This window comes from Lolium perenne, chromosome 1 (genome assembly GCF_019359855.2).
Source record: "Lolium perenne isolate Kyuss_39 chromosome 1, Kyuss_2.0, whole genome shotgun sequence".
Lineage (NCBI taxonomy): Eukaryota > Viridiplantae > Streptophyta > Magnoliopsida > Poales > Poaceae > Lolium > Lolium perenne.
In genome coordinates this window covers 80,136,565-80,154,318 of record NC_067244.2, presented here as the reverse complement: position 1 = coordinate 80,154,318, position 17,754 = coordinate 80,136,565, and positions in this window count along the sequence as shown.

Genomic DNA, 17,754 nt, shown 5'->3' with positions numbered 1-17,754 from the left:
CATCAACATACTGGCAGCCTGATCAGCCGCAGTTTTGATCTTCCTTTTGAGTAAAGGCCCTAAAGTTTCAGTCTGCATATGAATAGCAAAACAAAAGGCAGACCTCAGCAGTGATATTGAATTACTGTATGAGATAGACTGATGCATATAGTGGATGCTCTTAGCCTTTTGCACCATGAACACTAGCTATGGACAGACAAAAAAAACTACTCCAGTTGACTCAGCTTTGTCTAGATACCTCCATCCCAAAGCTTAAGGCTTATTTATTTTTGAGAAATCAAAACAAGTAAAGTTTGACCAAAATTTTAGAACATTCTATCAACAAATATAATATTGTGTAGATACCGTAGGAAAATATATTTCACAACCTATTTAATGATATTAATTTTGTATTTTGCATGTTAATGATTTTTGGTAAAAGCTTAGTCAAACATGGTATAGTTTGACTTTCTAAAAATAATATAATCCCTAAGCTTTGGGATGGAGGTAGTAGTATCTAGAGCTAAAAACACATCTAGATACATCCGTATCTATAGATAGTTGAGTCAATTAATTTGGATCTGAGGGAGTATCAGATTCAGACTACATCATGGTAAGTTGGTTAAAAAAAATTACCCCTCGACGGTCCCTGCCCAGCTCGGCAGTGGCATTTCGCTTCTTGTGCTGCAGATCAGGCCATGTTCCTGCAGCAGGTGGGGCGCTATTCTCGTTCCCCATAGCCTCAGCACGGAACCTAGAGGTACCAACCTGATACAGAGAATATAGAGCATGGTGTCACAGAGGCTTTATGCACAAACAGCTGAAGACATGTGCTACTTTAAGCATCTTCCAGAACAGGAACAGATTGAGGATGCAGACAGACCAGTGGATAAGCAAACGGAGTACCTGCTTTGCGGGGCTGGGGACGCAGCTCAGGCTCAGCCAACTGCCCACATGCGTGGTGGCCTTACGCTCCATTGCCCCCCCCCCCCACCACCACCGAGGTATTTCCTTTCCTGTATAAGCTGACAAAAGATACATTGAGGATCTGCAGAAACTACAAAGGTTGCAAATGTCGACAAATAAAGGAAGAACACCCCAATCCAAGCAAAGGTAGCCCCCGCCCCCCACCCCCATCAATCACTCCCAGCGCGAGGGTGACCAGAAAGACACCCCTTCGCCCAGAATAGGAAATAGTAGATGCGCAAGATATCGAGGTGAGGAAAAAAGAACCGATCTCGAGAAAGGAAAGATCATTACTAGTACTACCTAATCCGCTTGGTCTAGATGCAGCTTGCCCCTCCAAGCTGGATGCCTGGACGGTGGAGGCGAAAGGAGGGGATCGAGCTAGCGGCTTGCATCCGTCGGCTGTCGGCACTCGATCGGGAGAGACAAAGGGGGCTACATAAAAGGGAGGGGTAACATATTTTATTACACAGTGAACTTACTGATGTGACTAGTCATTACATGTCTCACTGAAACTGGGGCCCATAGTGTGGCACCCCAAATTCACTTGAACCTGCACGGCGGGATGCATTGGCGCGTCAAGAAAACCCCCAAATTGTAGCGGGGAAATGAAACATTTCACAAAAATTCGAAATTCAAGCACACTGCCACGGGCCAAGCACGCGGGCTGTTCCTTCCTCTTCCTCGGTTCCTCCTCCCCTATCCGAAAAAACCCCAAATCCCAAGCTCAAACAACAACAAAAAAAAAAACAAATCCCCTGGCCGCCATGCATGTCCTTGTTAACCCGCTGGAGATCGTTCCCGGACGAGGCGGACCCCTCGCCCTGAGATCCCGAGTTCGTCCGTTCCGTCCACCTCGAGGCACTGCGTGCTGTCTCGCAGCGGCGGCTTGAGGGCGCTGCAGAGGATGTTCCGCCGGAAAGTGCTCATGGCAACCGTGCAAGCTCACCGGCGTGCTGTATCCCGAGAGGAACTGGTCAAAGCTTTTCTATTCGCAAAAAAAAGCGGGCCAAGATCTGGTCAAAGCTTCGTCGATGGCTTGTCGCGAGAGGCTTGGATTCCAGAGTCAATAAACTAGCTGCTGGAGGACTTGGGCGGTTTACACCGATTCATATTAACTGACTCAAGTTTGTTAGTCTAGTTAACAAATGCATCTAGATACATCCATATCTAGACAAAATTGAGTCAATTAATATGAATCAGAGGGGAGTGCCTGAAAGTGTTTCATGCTACCAATTAATGCGCTGGCAGGACTGGCTGTAGAAGTAATTGTGCTACTACTCATACGATGAACTGATTGTGTGGGTGTCAAATTTTGCAACGCGATCATCCACTGAATGCTTAATTATAGTTCTAGCGCCAAAGGCGTACAAATCATAACAAAGATAGTACATACTACAGCACCAGAACATAAGAGTACGAATCATAAAGTAGCTCAACATTTTGCATCAGGGCTAGGTGGTCCTGAGACTACCGGGATGCCCCTGATGATCTCCGGGCGTGCATCCGCTTCAACGCAAAGCTGTGTACTCGGTCCACGGCCTCCTTCTGTAGGCTGGATAATCTCAGGTGCAGGACCTTCGTCTATGAAAGGCTCGTCATCAGTACCATCCACAGGTGCATCAGGGCTGGGTGGTCTTGAGACTACCCGGACGCCATTGATGATCTCTGGGCGTGCATCCACTTCAACGCAAAGCTGTGTACTCGGTCCACGGCCTCCTTCTGTAGGCTGGATAATCTCAGGTGCAGGACCTTCGTCTATGAAAGGCCCGTCATCAGTACCATCCACAGGTGCATCAAACTGAGATTCATCTTCAAATCTCCCATCAAACTGAGAGACCTCTTCAACTCTATGCTTCTGCAATTAGTACATCAATAGATTAGACAAACATCTAAGGGATGCAACCTGAACAAATGCCGTTTTACATATTTACCTTCTCATCTGGCACAGCACATGTCCCAGAGCTGAAACCCGGTTCCTGAAGCAAGCGCTTTTTCTCTCCTTCCCGTCCATCCATCTACAACAAGTTAAAGTTGAGTACAGAACTTGCACAGCAATGGAAACTATTGATCGAAACAGCGGCAGCATCAATATAAATAATTAACTACATATGCCAGCACACATACAGTGTGAGCAAGATCTGCTTCTCCCGCTGAAGGATCATTATGTGGTTCACCATGATAAACCCACCTAACATATGTGCGGTCCATCCCAAAAATGTGTAAATGATCTTCCACTACATGGTGAGGCCTCTTCTCACCATTCATACATGTGCAGCGCGGGCAATACACGTCCATGTCGTGACCTTCATGAGCTCTAATAAACCCCATAAAGGGTTGAACACCATTTATATATGAAGGGGAACATAAGTGTCCATGCAGTATCCAAGTTTTGTCCATCTGTTTAATTATGAGATACAATGGTTGGTGATTAATTTAAGGTGAAGTAGGAAATGTATATCCATCGAGTACAAAACTATACTAGTACATGATTATGCATTTCAGCAATCATGTCAAGTACAAAACAAAAAATGCCCATCGACATTTTAGCAAACAGATCATGTACAAATCTCTTCCATGGCATTTCAGCAAATTAACGGATCGAGTGCAGAACTGACTCTATATGCCCACGCAAATGAACAAATTGATCGAGGACAAATCGAGCGGAAAACTATAAAGTACCAATTAGTTCGAGCATACTGACGATTTTTTTTAGCAGCATCAAGAAAATATAAATCGTTAGGCTGTCTTGCCCGATGCATGATTGAGCTAGAGATAGCAACCCTACCGTGGATCAACTTGACCGCCGGTGCGTCTCGAGAAGAACGACGGGGAGGGGAAGCTTCTTCTTCGCACGGACGGGACGGGGAGGGGAAGCTCTTCGCACGGACGGGGATAAGTTGTGTAGCGGTGGGTGGGGGGTCATGCGACCGGGCCGCCCGGTAGGTGGTGTTTAATGGAGTTGCGTGTGTAATTTGCCGTGCACAAGGTTGAGGAATAGGTGGTTCCCTTTGCCGCGCGCACAATTCAAACTATCCCGCCCATGTAGTTTAAATTCGCCCTATTTTCATTAAATCGACATAAAGTCATGTGAGTGGGTGGAAATTAGCAAAGTTGCTTGAAAAATAGTAAAACTCTGGAATTATCCTTTAAATATGCTATACTTCCTGTGAAAATCGGGGTGTGGAGGCATGTTGAGCTGTTTTATTTGTACCTTCTTCATTAAAACTCCCATTTTATGCACTTTTGATGGAAAGAAATCATTTGTACATAAATTTTGACCAACGCCATTTGCAAACATTAATTGTTTTACATGCCAAGATGCACCCATCCACCAAATATGGGGCAAAAGTTTATCACAATCTAGATATATATGTATAATTAGTGAGGGACCCCTTTTGATTTTGTGCAATTTCCACTAATTAGCTAGAGAGAAGGGGTCAGTTAATTAGGCCATGTTAGGGGCTATGTGTTTTAGATTAGGGTTGTGTGGATTCAAATACAACTTCTATATTTGTGTGCTATGATTAATCAAAACTAGACCGATCGACTGCGCACACATTATTAGAGGCACATGCCTTTGCGCACAAAGTGCACGTGTGTGTTGTTGGCCACCAACGAGAGAGTGGCGAGAGAGCGATTGAAATCTCCAAATTAAACACATATATAAGCATACATGGTTAGGCCATGCATGCATATTTATTATATATATTGTGAGGCAAATAAATTAAAGTACATGTGTATATATATAAGTGTGTTTCTTGGCCACCAACGATATATAGATCGAGAGAGAGAGAGATTGAAATATATATATCCCCAAGAATATCTTCAAACATGTATTGAAATATATGCACGAATGATATGCAAGGTATGCCATGCGCACATGCACACTAATTATATATATTATGAGACAACTTAATCAAATGTGTTTTCATTGGAGATCGAGAACTTGTCAAAAATCAAGTTAATTAATTTATCAGCGCTAATTAGTTAATTGGTCGCCTACTTGATGAGCAATTAAGTGTCGTTGGCTTATATATATATATGTAGGGTTTAATTAGGGTCTAGGGTTTAGGGTTAGCTAGCTAGGGTTTTAGGGTTAGGGTTTACGGTCTAGGGTTTAGGGTCTAGGGTTTAGGGTTTAGTGTTTAGGGTGTTTAGGGTGTACATTTAGGGTTTATGGTCTATGGTTTAGGGTCTAGTGTTTAGGGTGTTTAGGGTGTACATTTAGGGTATAATTAGGGATTAGAGATTAGGGTTTTAGGGTTTAAGGTTTAGGGATCAACGATCGAGAGCACACACACATTATTAGAGGCACCCGCGCCTTTGCGCATAAAGTGCATGCGTATATATATAAGTGTCAACACCCGGATTTTTAAGTCTGAATGCCTATTATGTCATACATCGCAATCCCAGGAATATTGTTGTTGCGAGGCATAATAGTTAAGTATCACAGTCATCATTCATTACAAACCATAAGTCTTACAAATTTGGAATCACATGATCCATATTACACGAATAGTTGATCTATTGATCAATGAACAAACATAAGTTCATAGTTCAACATAGCGGAAGCGTAAGATACAAGGACTCTCTAGTCCACAGGCCAACGCTTGACGTCGGAAGGCGCTTAGTTGTCGTAGGCGTCCTGCTGGTCATCTCCTTGGTTATCTTCATACTCTGGCCATTTGAATAGCCAGGGACAAAGCCGTGAGTACGTTGAGTACACGCAAACTAATACTAATGTAAGTGCTAGACATTTCTAGTATGGTTGGCTAAGCTCTAGTTTATTTGCATAAAGCTAGTTTTAGTTCACAAAGTTTGAGAAAAGCTTATTCAAGCGCTAACTAACTCAAGTGGGAACATTAGTGTCATTCCCACCATTCAAGTGGTGATTTCAATTCAATTCACCACAAGTCATTTCACCATCACCTTTCAACATCATTTTCAAAGATATGACATCGGAAACTGTATGGCCTTTCCAACCGTCCGTGAAGTGGACGCGGCTATTCGAATAGGTTTACACTCTGCAGAGGTTGCACACTTGTGCCACAACATTTGATTTCATCCGTCGGGATTACCCCGAATCATCGTAACACAGTACGCGGATCATCAACCATAACCTTTCACTTACAAATCCTAGTATGAGCACCTCTCCCCATGAGCTTGGCCTCCCAGTGAAGACCAACTGTCAACCTGGGAACTGCACAGGGCTTGGCCGTACAATTCACCTCAATTTCACATCATTTCTCAACAACGGAGGCAGCCTCAAGCGTAACCCCTATGACGTGTGTCAGAGGGAACCCATACTAAGACGCATAAACTTCCAGTTAAGCCCTACCCATAATCAGGTATTGTGGGGGTACTTAATAATTGGAAAGGTATCGCATTCAAACCAACATCATTGTTTATCAAAAATCACCATCTTCTCTTGTTCACATTCACCTTCACAAATCATTCAATGGAATGCATCATCATTCCAAGGTTTCAAATTCATTTCTAAATCACATTGTTCCCATCTAGAGTAGTCAAGTTTTAATTCATTAGCACTAGCTCTAATTCATGAGGGGTGCTACCTTGCTTTGCTTGAAAGAGACTAACTTCACTACTCTAGTAACCAATTTGTACTTTGACCAAAGTTAACTATAAAAGTAACTCTTTTAGAAAACAAGTAAAACTTGTAAAGTAAACTTGGGATGGGTTCATATAAGAAAAGATAAGAATCATGGTGCCTTGCCCCAAGGGGCTTTGCACTTTGCAAGAATATTAGCTTGCCTTGGTAGTTCTCAAACTGTTCCTCCTCCTCCTCTTGGTAGCAATCTTCTTCTTCGGCGTACTCTCCGGTGCTACCGTCTAAATTTGAATACGAGTATAATTACTCACTAATTCAATGGCTATTCCATACATCACATATAAACACACAAACTATTCTATGCACACAAAATAATCTACTTAGGTGCATGGGTTGTGTTGTTTAAATAGAATTCACTTCTTTGTATTTAATATGTAAATGATAGTTTCCATAGGGTTCTTGAGGAATAATTCCCTCTCACTGAAATCTTCTTAAGATTTAATTTCTCAAACAATCATTAATGAACTCATATTGACCTAAGTCAAATGTTCATCATCATCATTGGTGAAAATGATTTAAATGAGGTAGATCACCTCATACACTTTAATATCACTACATTTGATTTAAATCTCAAGTAATTCATATAAGAGAGTTTGGGACCAGGGGTCCAAACATCCCATGAATTCATGTGAGACAAGTTTAAATGAAGTATAAGACTTCACATAATTTACTTTAATAGTTTTGGACAATATCAACTAGTTAAACTAGCCATAATATCCATTCATTTAACCATGGCATGATCATACAAAGTGACCTCACCATTTTATTGCAGAAACAATTAGTGTAAGTCAAATGTGAGCTATTAGAGTTGGAAATAACTTAATATCTATTTTGGTTGATTTTTAAGAATTATTTGAATAGGGAAAAGTCCCTGTCTTGTTATTTTTATTACATTAAATCTACAAAGAATCTGGCCATGGGACCAGTGGCATTGGCTAGATAATTTCTCTAGCTTTCCAACCATATAAAGTTCATCAAATTTGGTTTAGCCAATTTAATTCTATTGAATTTCAAAGTGGCAGCAGTATTCAAAACTATTTGAATTAATTAAATCCAGTTTGAATTAAAAAGGCCGGCGGGAAAAGCTATTTGGGCGCGGGTCGTGGTCTTGGCCGTGTCTGGCGGCTTCCAGGTGTCGAGTGCAAGCTCAACCTGTCGAGAGCGGGTCCAGGGCGTGAGCGAGGAGGTGGCGCGGCGCGTGTACTGCAACGTCCGCGGCGTGCATGCGTGCGACGTGTGCGGCGTCCAGGGCATGTGCTGGCGCGCGTCGTCCGGCGTCTGGTCGCCGTTCCTTCGACCATGGCGGTGCTAGGGCTTGCTAGGAGACGCGCTGGCGCACGGTGGCGAGGTGGTCCTGGCAGAGGAGCAAGGGGAGAAGAGGGAGGTCGACGAGCTCGGGGACATGGCCGGCATGGCCATGCCCTAGCTTGCTCTCTCTCTCCCTTAGCCTCACTATGCTCCAATTAAGGTTTAAGGGGACCAGGGAGCACAATGTGATAGGTTAGGGTAGTTTAGGTTAGGTAGATTCACTATTTGCAACTATTGCAAATAGTGCCCGAATTTGGAAAATGCAAAAATATCCAAATTTGAAATAATTCAAATGGTGAAAGTTTTTGAAATGTGAGTGTTGATATAAGTTGTAAATGACCAGAGAGGTTTTGAGGTGGTGGTGGAAAAATTAGAATTCAAAAGTTGGCCAAAATGGCTAAGTGTAGATTGTTGCATATGTGAGAAAGTTGGAACTTTGGATGAGCCTTGCTCATGATCAAAGATGAATTTGGCATGATGATCTTCACCAAAGTTGTTCACCTTGATGTTGACTTTGAAATGGTGCAAAGAGTTAGCAAGAGTTGGTTTGGGAAAAATGAATGGCAAGGGCTCAAAGTGGTGATCAGACTAGAATTGTCAAAAGTGACCAATATCATATGTGAGTTGGATTTGTGTTTGAATTTCAAAAGAATTGTGAATCTTTGATTCCAAAAGTTGTAGTAAGTGTTTGATAACATTACTCAACTAATGGTGAAGACCAAATAGGTCTAGGGTCAAAATTTATAAAAATGCCATAGGGCATATGTGAGGGTTTTTAGGGTTTTGCATTTTATGGAATTTCTTCCTCTTTGATTTATTTGGTTGGTGATCTTCATATGATCACACTAGGGTTTTAGAGCATATCAAATACAAGTAATAACAATCATCATGGCATATCACTCAAATGCACAAGTCCTATGCATGGTACTATATGCAAATAGAAAAGTTTTTGTTGGTTTGAAATTTTGCTTTTAAAATTCTCTAACTTTCTTTTTATTGAAATTTGGGGTGTTACAAACCCTTCCCCCTTACAAAAGATCTCGTCCCGAGATCGAAAAGAAAGTTAGGTACTAAAGAGATCTGGGTACTCCTTCTTCATGAAGTCTTCGCGTTCCCATGTGGCTTCATCCTCGGTGTGATTGCTCCATTGTATCTTCAGAAACTTGATGCTTCGGGTGCGGGTGGTTCGGTAAGCTTCTTCCAGGATGCGAATCGGCACTTCGCGGTAAGTTAGATCCTTGTTGATATCCACCGATCGGTGATCGATGCTCTTGAACACTTCGGTCTTCTCCGGGACTTCAAGGCACTTCCGGAGAAGTGAGATGTGAAACAGGTCGTGCACAGCCGACATTTCTTCAGGCAACTCCAGTTGATAAGATACTTCACCTCGGCGGCTGAGGACTTTGAAAGGTCCGACATAGCGGGGTGCAAGCTTTCCTTTCAGTTGGAACCTTTGCATTCCTTTCAAGGGGGATACCTTGAGATAGACGAAGTCTCCGATCTCAAAGGTCATCTCCCGACGTCTCTTGTCGGCGTAGCTCTTCTGTCTTGATTGCGCTGTCTTGAGGTACTCGCGGATCTTGTGGACTTTCTCTTCGGCTTCACGAAGAACATCTGGGCCGAAAACTTGGCTCTCTCCGACTTCTGACCAGTTCAGGGGGGTACGGCACTTCCTTCCGTACAAGGCTTCGAAGGGGGCCATCTATAGGCTGGCTTGATAGCTATTGTTGTAGGAGAATTCTGCGTAAGGTAGGCAGTCTTCCCACTTGGATCCGTATTCCAGTACGCATGCTCTAAGCATGTCTTCCAGTATCTGGTTTACTCTCTCAGTCTGTCCGTCGGTCTGAGGGTGATAGGCGGTGCTGAAATTTAGGCGAGTGCCTAGTCCTTCATGCACTTTCTGCCAGAACCTTGAGGTGAACTGTGATCCTCTATCCGACACTATTGATTTGGGGGTTCCGTGCAGAGCGACTATTCTGGAGATGTAAAGTTCAGCTAACTTTGGGCCTTGATAGGTGGTTTTGACGGCGATGAAATGGGCGACTTTGGTTAATCTATCGACAACTACCCATATTGAATCATTGCCTTTGCTGGATTTGGGCAGTCCGGTGATAAAGTCCATTCCTACGGAGTCCCATTTCCATTCCGGGATCTGGAGGGGTTGTAACAGTCCGGCGGGTCGTTGATGTTCTGCCTTGACTCTCTGACAGATGTCACACTTAGCGATATAGCTACCGATCTCTCTCTTCATTCCGTGCCACCAGAATTGTTCTTTCAGGTCCTGGTACATCTTGGTACCTCCGGGGTGGATTGAATAAAGGGTGTCATGGGCTTCTTGCAGGATGACTTGTTTCAAGTCAGAGTCCGATGGTACGCAGAGACGTTCTTTGTACCAAAGAACTCCGGCTTCGTCTACGGTGAATCCGGGGGCTTTTCCTGCGGCTATCTGTTTCTTGATTCGGTCAATACTAGCGTTGTCCTTCTGGGCTTCCTTGATCTGACTAACCAAGGTGGGTTGCAGTTCGATGCTGGCTAGGAATCCTTCACTAACAAGTTCAAGTCTGAACTGTTCAAACTCTTGGTGCAAGCTGGGCTGTTCGGTTGCGAGCATGGAGTTTAACTGACACGGCAGTCTACTCAAAGCATCCGCTACCACATTGGCCTTGCCGGGGTGGTAGTGAATCTCCATGTCGTAATCCTTGATCAATTCGATCCATCGGCGTTGTCTCATGTTTAGCTCTTTCTGGGTGAATATATATTTGAGGCTTTTGTGGTCGGAGTAGATCTCGCATTGATTACCCATGAGGTAATGACGCCAAACTTTCAAGGCTAAGACCACGGCTGCAAGCTCGAGGTCATGGGTTGGGTAGTTCTGTTCATGTTGCTTGAGTTGTCTTGAAAGGTAGGATACAACCTTGCCTTCTTGCATAAGCACGCATCCAAGTCCAGTCTTGGAGGCGTCGCAATATACGTCAAAGGGCTTTGCGATATCTGGCATGATCAGGATTGGGGCTGTTGTCAGTATACTCTTGAGCTGTTGAAAATTCTCTTCGCATTTGTCGGTCCACTCAAACTTTCTGTCCTTTTTCAGCAGTTGGGCCATTGGTCGAGCGATGCTCGAGAAACCTTCTACAAATCTGCGGTAGTATCCGGCTAATCCAAGAAAAGCGCGGACCTCGGTTTGTGTGGTTGGGGCTTGCCATTCCATAACAGTTTTGATTTTGGCGGGATCTACGGCAATTCCTCCTGCAGACAAGATGTGTCCCAGGAATCCAACTTCTTCCAGCCAAAACTCACATTTGCTAAACTTGGCATACAACTTGTGCTGTCTAAGGGTTTCTAGGACAATCTCCAAATGCTGTTCATGTTCCTCTTCGGACTTGGAGTAGACGAGGATGTCGTCGATGAACACCACGACAAACTTGTCCAAAAAGTTCATGAAGATCTTATTCATGAGATTCATGAAATAAGCGGGGGCATTGGTCAGTCCAAACGACATGACGTTGTACTCATACAACCCATATCTGGTGGTAAAGGCAGTTTTTGGAATGTCGGTGGCTCGGATCTTCAGTTGGTGGTATCCAGTTCTAAGATCTATCTTGGAGAAAACACTGGATCCGGTGAGTTGGTCAAACAAGTCTTCTATCTTGGGTAGGGGGTATTTGTTTTTGATGGTGACATCGTTAAGCTTATGATAGTCCGTGCATAAACGATTTGCACCATCTTTCTTGTCGACAAACAAGACGGGGGATCTCCAGGGGGATGCACTCGGTCTAATCAAACCTTTGGCTAACATGTCATCTATTTGCTTCTTCAGTTCCACGAGCTCGGTTGCATTCATGCTGTAGGCTCTCTGGGCTATGGGTCCAGTTCCGGGGATTAACTCGATGATAAACTCGATATCCCTATCCGGGGGCATACCGGGTAGATCATCCGGAAACACATCAGGGTAGCGACAAACGACCCTGATTTGATCCAGAGTTGGCTTGGATACACTTTGGTTGCAGGTGAATTTTCTGGGTAGTTTTTCAGAGATGTGCTCAACTACGATACCGGTGCTGCTAGTCATGGTTATGGCTTTCTTGGCACAGTCTATCAATCCGTTGTGCTTGGACATCCAGTCCATTCCTAGGACAACTTCCAAACCTTTGGTTCCAAGTATGATTAGGTTTGCAAACAAATCTACATCATGGATTTTGATTGGCACATTATTGCAAAATTTTCTGGCTTTGGTGGTTGATCCGGGGATTTGGACTATCATAACATGTTTCAAACTGAGAGGTTGAATTTTACTTGTTGATGCAAAGTCTTCGATGACAAAAGAATGAGATGCTCCGGAATCAAACAACACTCTGGCAGGGATGTGGTTGACAGAAAACATACCCAGTACAACATCTGGTGCTTCCTGGGCTTCTTCAGCATTCATGTGGTAGAGGCGGCCGTTGCGGTTGTTGGGGTTGTTGGGGGCGAACTTCTTGCCGGTGGAGACACGGCGTTGCTGCTGAGCAGGTGCAGCGGTGTTGTCGGCGAGCTTGGCAAGACGCTTGGGACACTCGTTGGAGTAGTGCCCCACTACACCACACTCATAACAAGTGATAGTGGTCTTGTCCTGCTTGTTCGCAACGGGCACGGCATTGCTTCCGGTTCTGGGAGCGGTGTTGGTGTTGGTGTTGTTGTTGTTAGGGGCTCGGGGTGGAATGCGGTTGTAGTTGTTGTTGTGGTTGTAGTTGTTGTTGTAGCCTCCTGGCTTGGAGTTTCCTCCACTCCGGTTCTGATAACCGGGGCGAGAGTTCTGCATCTGGGGTTTGTTGTTTCTCGGAGTGAAACCTCCGCTTGAGCTAGGGCGAAACTTTTGGGGGTGGCTTGATCCACTCTGATTCGCCATGCGGCGCTTACGGTTCTCATTGGCTTGGTTTAACTTGCCCTCCATCTGGATGGCAGAGTCAACAAGGGTTTCAAGGTCGGCAAAGGGGATGTTGACAAGGACAGTCTGCATCTCATCATGCAGTCCGTTCAGGAATCTCTCCTTCCTCTTCTCAACGGTGTCGGTCTCATCAGGGGCATACCTTGACAAAGTGAGAAACTTGTCGCGGTATTCAACCACCGTCATGCGACCTTGTTTCAGCTCACGGAATTCATCCCTCATCTTCTTGATAAGACCCGGGGGTACATGGTACTTGCTGAACTTGAGTTTGAAATCCTCCCAAGTCATGAATTGACCTCCGTTCATGGCACGGGTGCTTGTCCACCAAGCGCGGGCTGGTCCAGCGAGATAGTGAGTGGCGAACAAGAATTTCTCCTTGGCTTCCACTCCGGCTACCTCCAGATTGTTCTCCATGGTCTGGAGCCAATCGTCGGTGTCGAGGGGCTCCTCGGTCTTGCTAAACACCGGAGGGTTGGTGTTTTGGAAGTTCTTGAGCTTGGATCCGGGGTGGTCATGATTTCCATGGCCTTGGTTGGCGATGTTCTGCAAGGCGGTGAGGTTGGCTTGGCGTTCGGCTCTCTCGGTTTCCCGGTCAGCAAGCATGGTTTGTAGCAGTTGCAGCATCGCGTCGTTGGTGCAATTTGGAGGGGCCATCTGAAGATGTAGAAGATTATGAGATAAGAGGGAACATTCTATGGTTCATTTTGGTTAAGTTTGAAAACAATTGGAAAACTTGTAATCTTTTCATGACAAACATAGCATTCATTCATTCATGCAAAACATAGTACAAACTACACACATCCTCCAATGGTTTTAAGAACCATTCTCATTCTACGATACAAAGGACGGGATACAACTCACACCTACTATAAGTGAACTAGTGCAACTACTCCTCATCATCGACATCAATCGGGACGTAGTCGTCGGGTCCTACCTCCAGGAACTCGTAGTCCTCCTCCTCGGTGTTCTCGTCCTCCTCAAAGTCGTTGTCGTCGCTCAGGAAGGCGTCTCCTCCCTGAATGTCGATGCCTCCATCGTCATCCTCCAGCTGATGAATCTGATCCTCCTGGGCCTTGACAGTGGCCTCAAGTGACGCGATCCGGGCGCGAAGGCGACGAATCGTAGCGTCCTTCTTGGCACGCTGCTGGCGAAGGCTCTTGCGGTCGTTGTTGAGTAGCTTGATCGCCTCACCCTGCTCGGTGATGTGAGCATGGGTCTGGTTCGCGTAAGCGCGAGTGGCGTCGAGGTCCCTCTGAGTCTGGTAGAGCATGAAGTCCAGGTGCTCAGCATGGTGCCTCAACTCCGGGTGCGGCTGCAGCTCCGTGGGCACTCCCGCGGCATCACGCCTCACAAGGTGGGCGTAGCGAGAGGCGAGGATGCGCACCACGTTCTGTCCACAGAGGCGCGCAAGTGCCTCCTGTAGGCCACGTGCGAGTCCGTCGAGCCAGTTGCTCTCGCGGAAGGAGAAGAGAATCCTCTCCGAAGTGGGAGGCTCCATCTTGCCCCTCAAGTCGGCAGTGATCACCCACTGCAACTCTCCTCCGGGCGTGTCGTCCAGCTGAACCCCGTGAAACTCGGGGTGTGGGCGCCCAAGGAAGTCAGAGACGGCGTTGAGGTCGTGCTCGAAGATCAAGCTTCCTCCGTTCCCAAGCTGGTAACACTTGGTGTTGATGGGTTCATTCGGCTCCATCTGAAAGAGAATTGGATGAGTAAGTTAGAGAGTGCAAAGTGTGGCAAAATTTTAAGTTGATTCAAATAAGATAGAACATGATTCATCAAATTTTTGTAAAGTCTCAAAGACAAGAGTGTAGGAACTTTTCACAAATATTTTCTTTCATTTGATTTCAAAGTTAAGTTTTTCAGAACGCCCATTCTAACTAAGGTCTTCTAAGGTCAAACAATGGCTCTGATACCAACTTGTCAACACCCGGATTTTTAAGTCCGAATGCCTATTATGTCATACATCGCAATCCCAGGAATATTGTTGTTGCGAGGCATAATAGTTAAGTATCACAGTCATCATTCATTACAAACCATAAGTCTTACAAATTTGGAATCACATGATCCATATTACACGAATAGTTGATCTATTGATCAACGAACAAACATAAGTTCATAGTTCAACATAGCGGAAGCGTAAGATACAAGGACTCTCTAGTCCACAGGCCAACGCTTGACGTCGGAAGGCGCTTAGTTGTCGTAGGCGTCCTGCTGGTCATCTCCTTGGTCATCTTCATACTCTGGCCATTTGAATAGCCAGGGACAAAGCCGTGAGTACATTGAGTACTCGCAAACTAATACTAATGTAAGTGCTAGACATTTCTAGTATGGTTGGCTAAGCTCTAGTTTATTTGCATAAAGCTAGTTTTAGTTCACAAAGTTTGAGAAAAGCTTATTCAAGCGCTAACTAACTCAAGTGGGAACATTAGTGTCATTCCCACCATTCAAGTGGTGATTTCAATTCAATTCACCACAAGTCATTTCACCATCACCTTTCAACATCATTTTCAAAGATATGACATCGGAAACTGTATGGCCTTTCCAACCGTCCGTAACCGTGGACGCGGCTATTCGAATAGGTTTACACTCTGCAGAGGTTGCACACTTGTGCCACAACATTTGATTTCATCCGTCGGGGTTACCCCGAATCATCGTAACACAGTACGCGGATCATCAACCATAACCTTTCACTTACAAATCCTAGTATGAGCACCTCTCCCCATGAGCTTGGCCTCCCAGTGAAGACCAACTGTCAACCTGGGAACTGCACAGGGCTTGGCCGTACAATTCACCTCAATTTCACATCATTTCTCAACAACGGAGGCAGCCTCAAGCGTAACCCCTATGACGTGTGTCAGAGGGAACCCATACTAAGACGCATAAACTTCCAGTTAAGCCCTACCCATAATCAGGTATTGTGGGGGTACTTAATAATTGGAAAGGTATCACATTCAAACCAACATCATTGTTTATCAAAAATCACCATCTTCTCTTGTTCACATTCACCTTCACAAATCATTCAATGGAATGCATCATCATTCCAAGGTTTCAAATTCATTTCAAAATCACATTGTTCCCATCTAGAGTAGTCAAGTTTTAATTCATTAGCACTAGCTCTAATTCATGAGGGGTGCTACCTTGCTTTGCTTGAAAGAGACTAACTTCACTACTCTAGTAACCAATTTGTACTTTGACCAAAGTTACCTCTACCAGTAACTCTTTTAGAAAACAAGTAAAACTTGTAAAGTAAACTTGGGATGGGTTCATATAAGAAAAGATAAGAATCATGGTGCCTTGCCCCAAGGGGCTTTGCACTTTGCAAGAATATTAGCTTGCCTTGGTAGTTCTCAAACTGTTCCTCCTCCTCCTCTTGGTAGCAATCTTCTTCTTCGGCGTACTCTCCGGTGCTACCTTCTAATTTTGAATACGAGTATAATTACTCACTAATTCAATGGCTATTCCATACATCACATATAAACACACAAACTATTTTATGCACACAAAATAATCTACTTAGGTGCATGGGTTGTGTTGTTTAAATAGAATTCACTTCTTTGTATTTAATATGTAAATGATAGTTTCCATAGGGTTCTTGAGGAATAATTCCCTCTCATTGAAATCTTCTTAAGATTTAATTTCTCAAACAATCATGAATGAACTCATATTGACCTAAGTCAAATGTTCATCATCATCATTGGTGAAAATGATTTAAATGAGGTAGATCACCTCATACACTTTAATATCACTACATTTGATTTAAATCTCAAGTAATTCATATAAGAGAGTTTGGGACCAGGGGTCCAAACATCCCATGAATTCATGTGAGACAAGTTTAAATGAAGTATAAGACTTCACATAATTTACTTTAATAGTTTTGGACAATATCAACTAGTTAAACTAGCCATAATATCCATTCATTTAACCATGGCATGATCATACAAAGTGACCTCACCATTTTATTGCAGAAACAATTAGTGTAAGTCAAATGTGAGCTATTAGAGTTGGAAATAACTTAATATCTATTTTGGTTGATTTTTAAGAATTATTTGAATAAGGAAAAGTCCCTGTCTTGTTATTTTTATTACATTAAATCTACAAAGAATCTGGCCATGGGACCAGTGGCATTGGCTAGATAATTTCTCTAGCTTTCCAACCATATAAAGTTCATCAAATTTGGTTTAGCCAATTTAATTCTATTGAATTTCTAAGTGGCAGCAATATTCAAAACTATTTGAATTAATTAAATCCAGTTTGAATTAAAAAGGCCGGCGGGAAAAGCTATTTGGGCTCAAAGGTTTGAAAACGGCCCAAGGCCAGCCCAGCCACGGTCCAGTGCCGCGCGGGCTGCCTGACAGAGGGTCCCGCCTGTCAGCGAGTGTTAAACGCCGAAGCGGTACGGGCGAGTCTGAGGCGTTGGATTAGAACGCGATCAAACGGCTATGGTTCATCGTCCCGCCGGCGAGAGGGGAGTTCACCGGCGGCTCAGGTAGGGGGTCGGAGAGCTCACCGTGGCTCCAGCTAGGGTTGGCAAGGTGCGCGATGAAGGTGTGGACGACGGCGAGTCGACTGGTAGCAGCGGCTCGTCCTGGGGTGGCTCCAATCGACGGCGGCGTCCACCAGGTACTGGCGGCTCCGAGCTTCAAATTGGGGCAGCTCCGGCGACGATCGAGTGAGTGGAGTGGTGGTGGCGAAGCAGTGAGAGGTGGGGAGTGGAATGGTGTGCTTGGTTTGGTCCAGGGAACGTGCTATTTATAGAATCGTAGGAGGGTTGCGGGGAAGTGATGCGGGCGACATGGGCGCGGCTGCTCCGGCGAGCTATCAAGCTAGGCGAGGGCGCAGGTGTGTTCGTGGCGTCGCCACGGTCCTCTGAGTGGCGACAGCTTGGTCGGGGAGGGCCTGGCGGTGTCGCGTTTCTTCCATGTCTGTCGCGCCCGCGGCGGAGCAG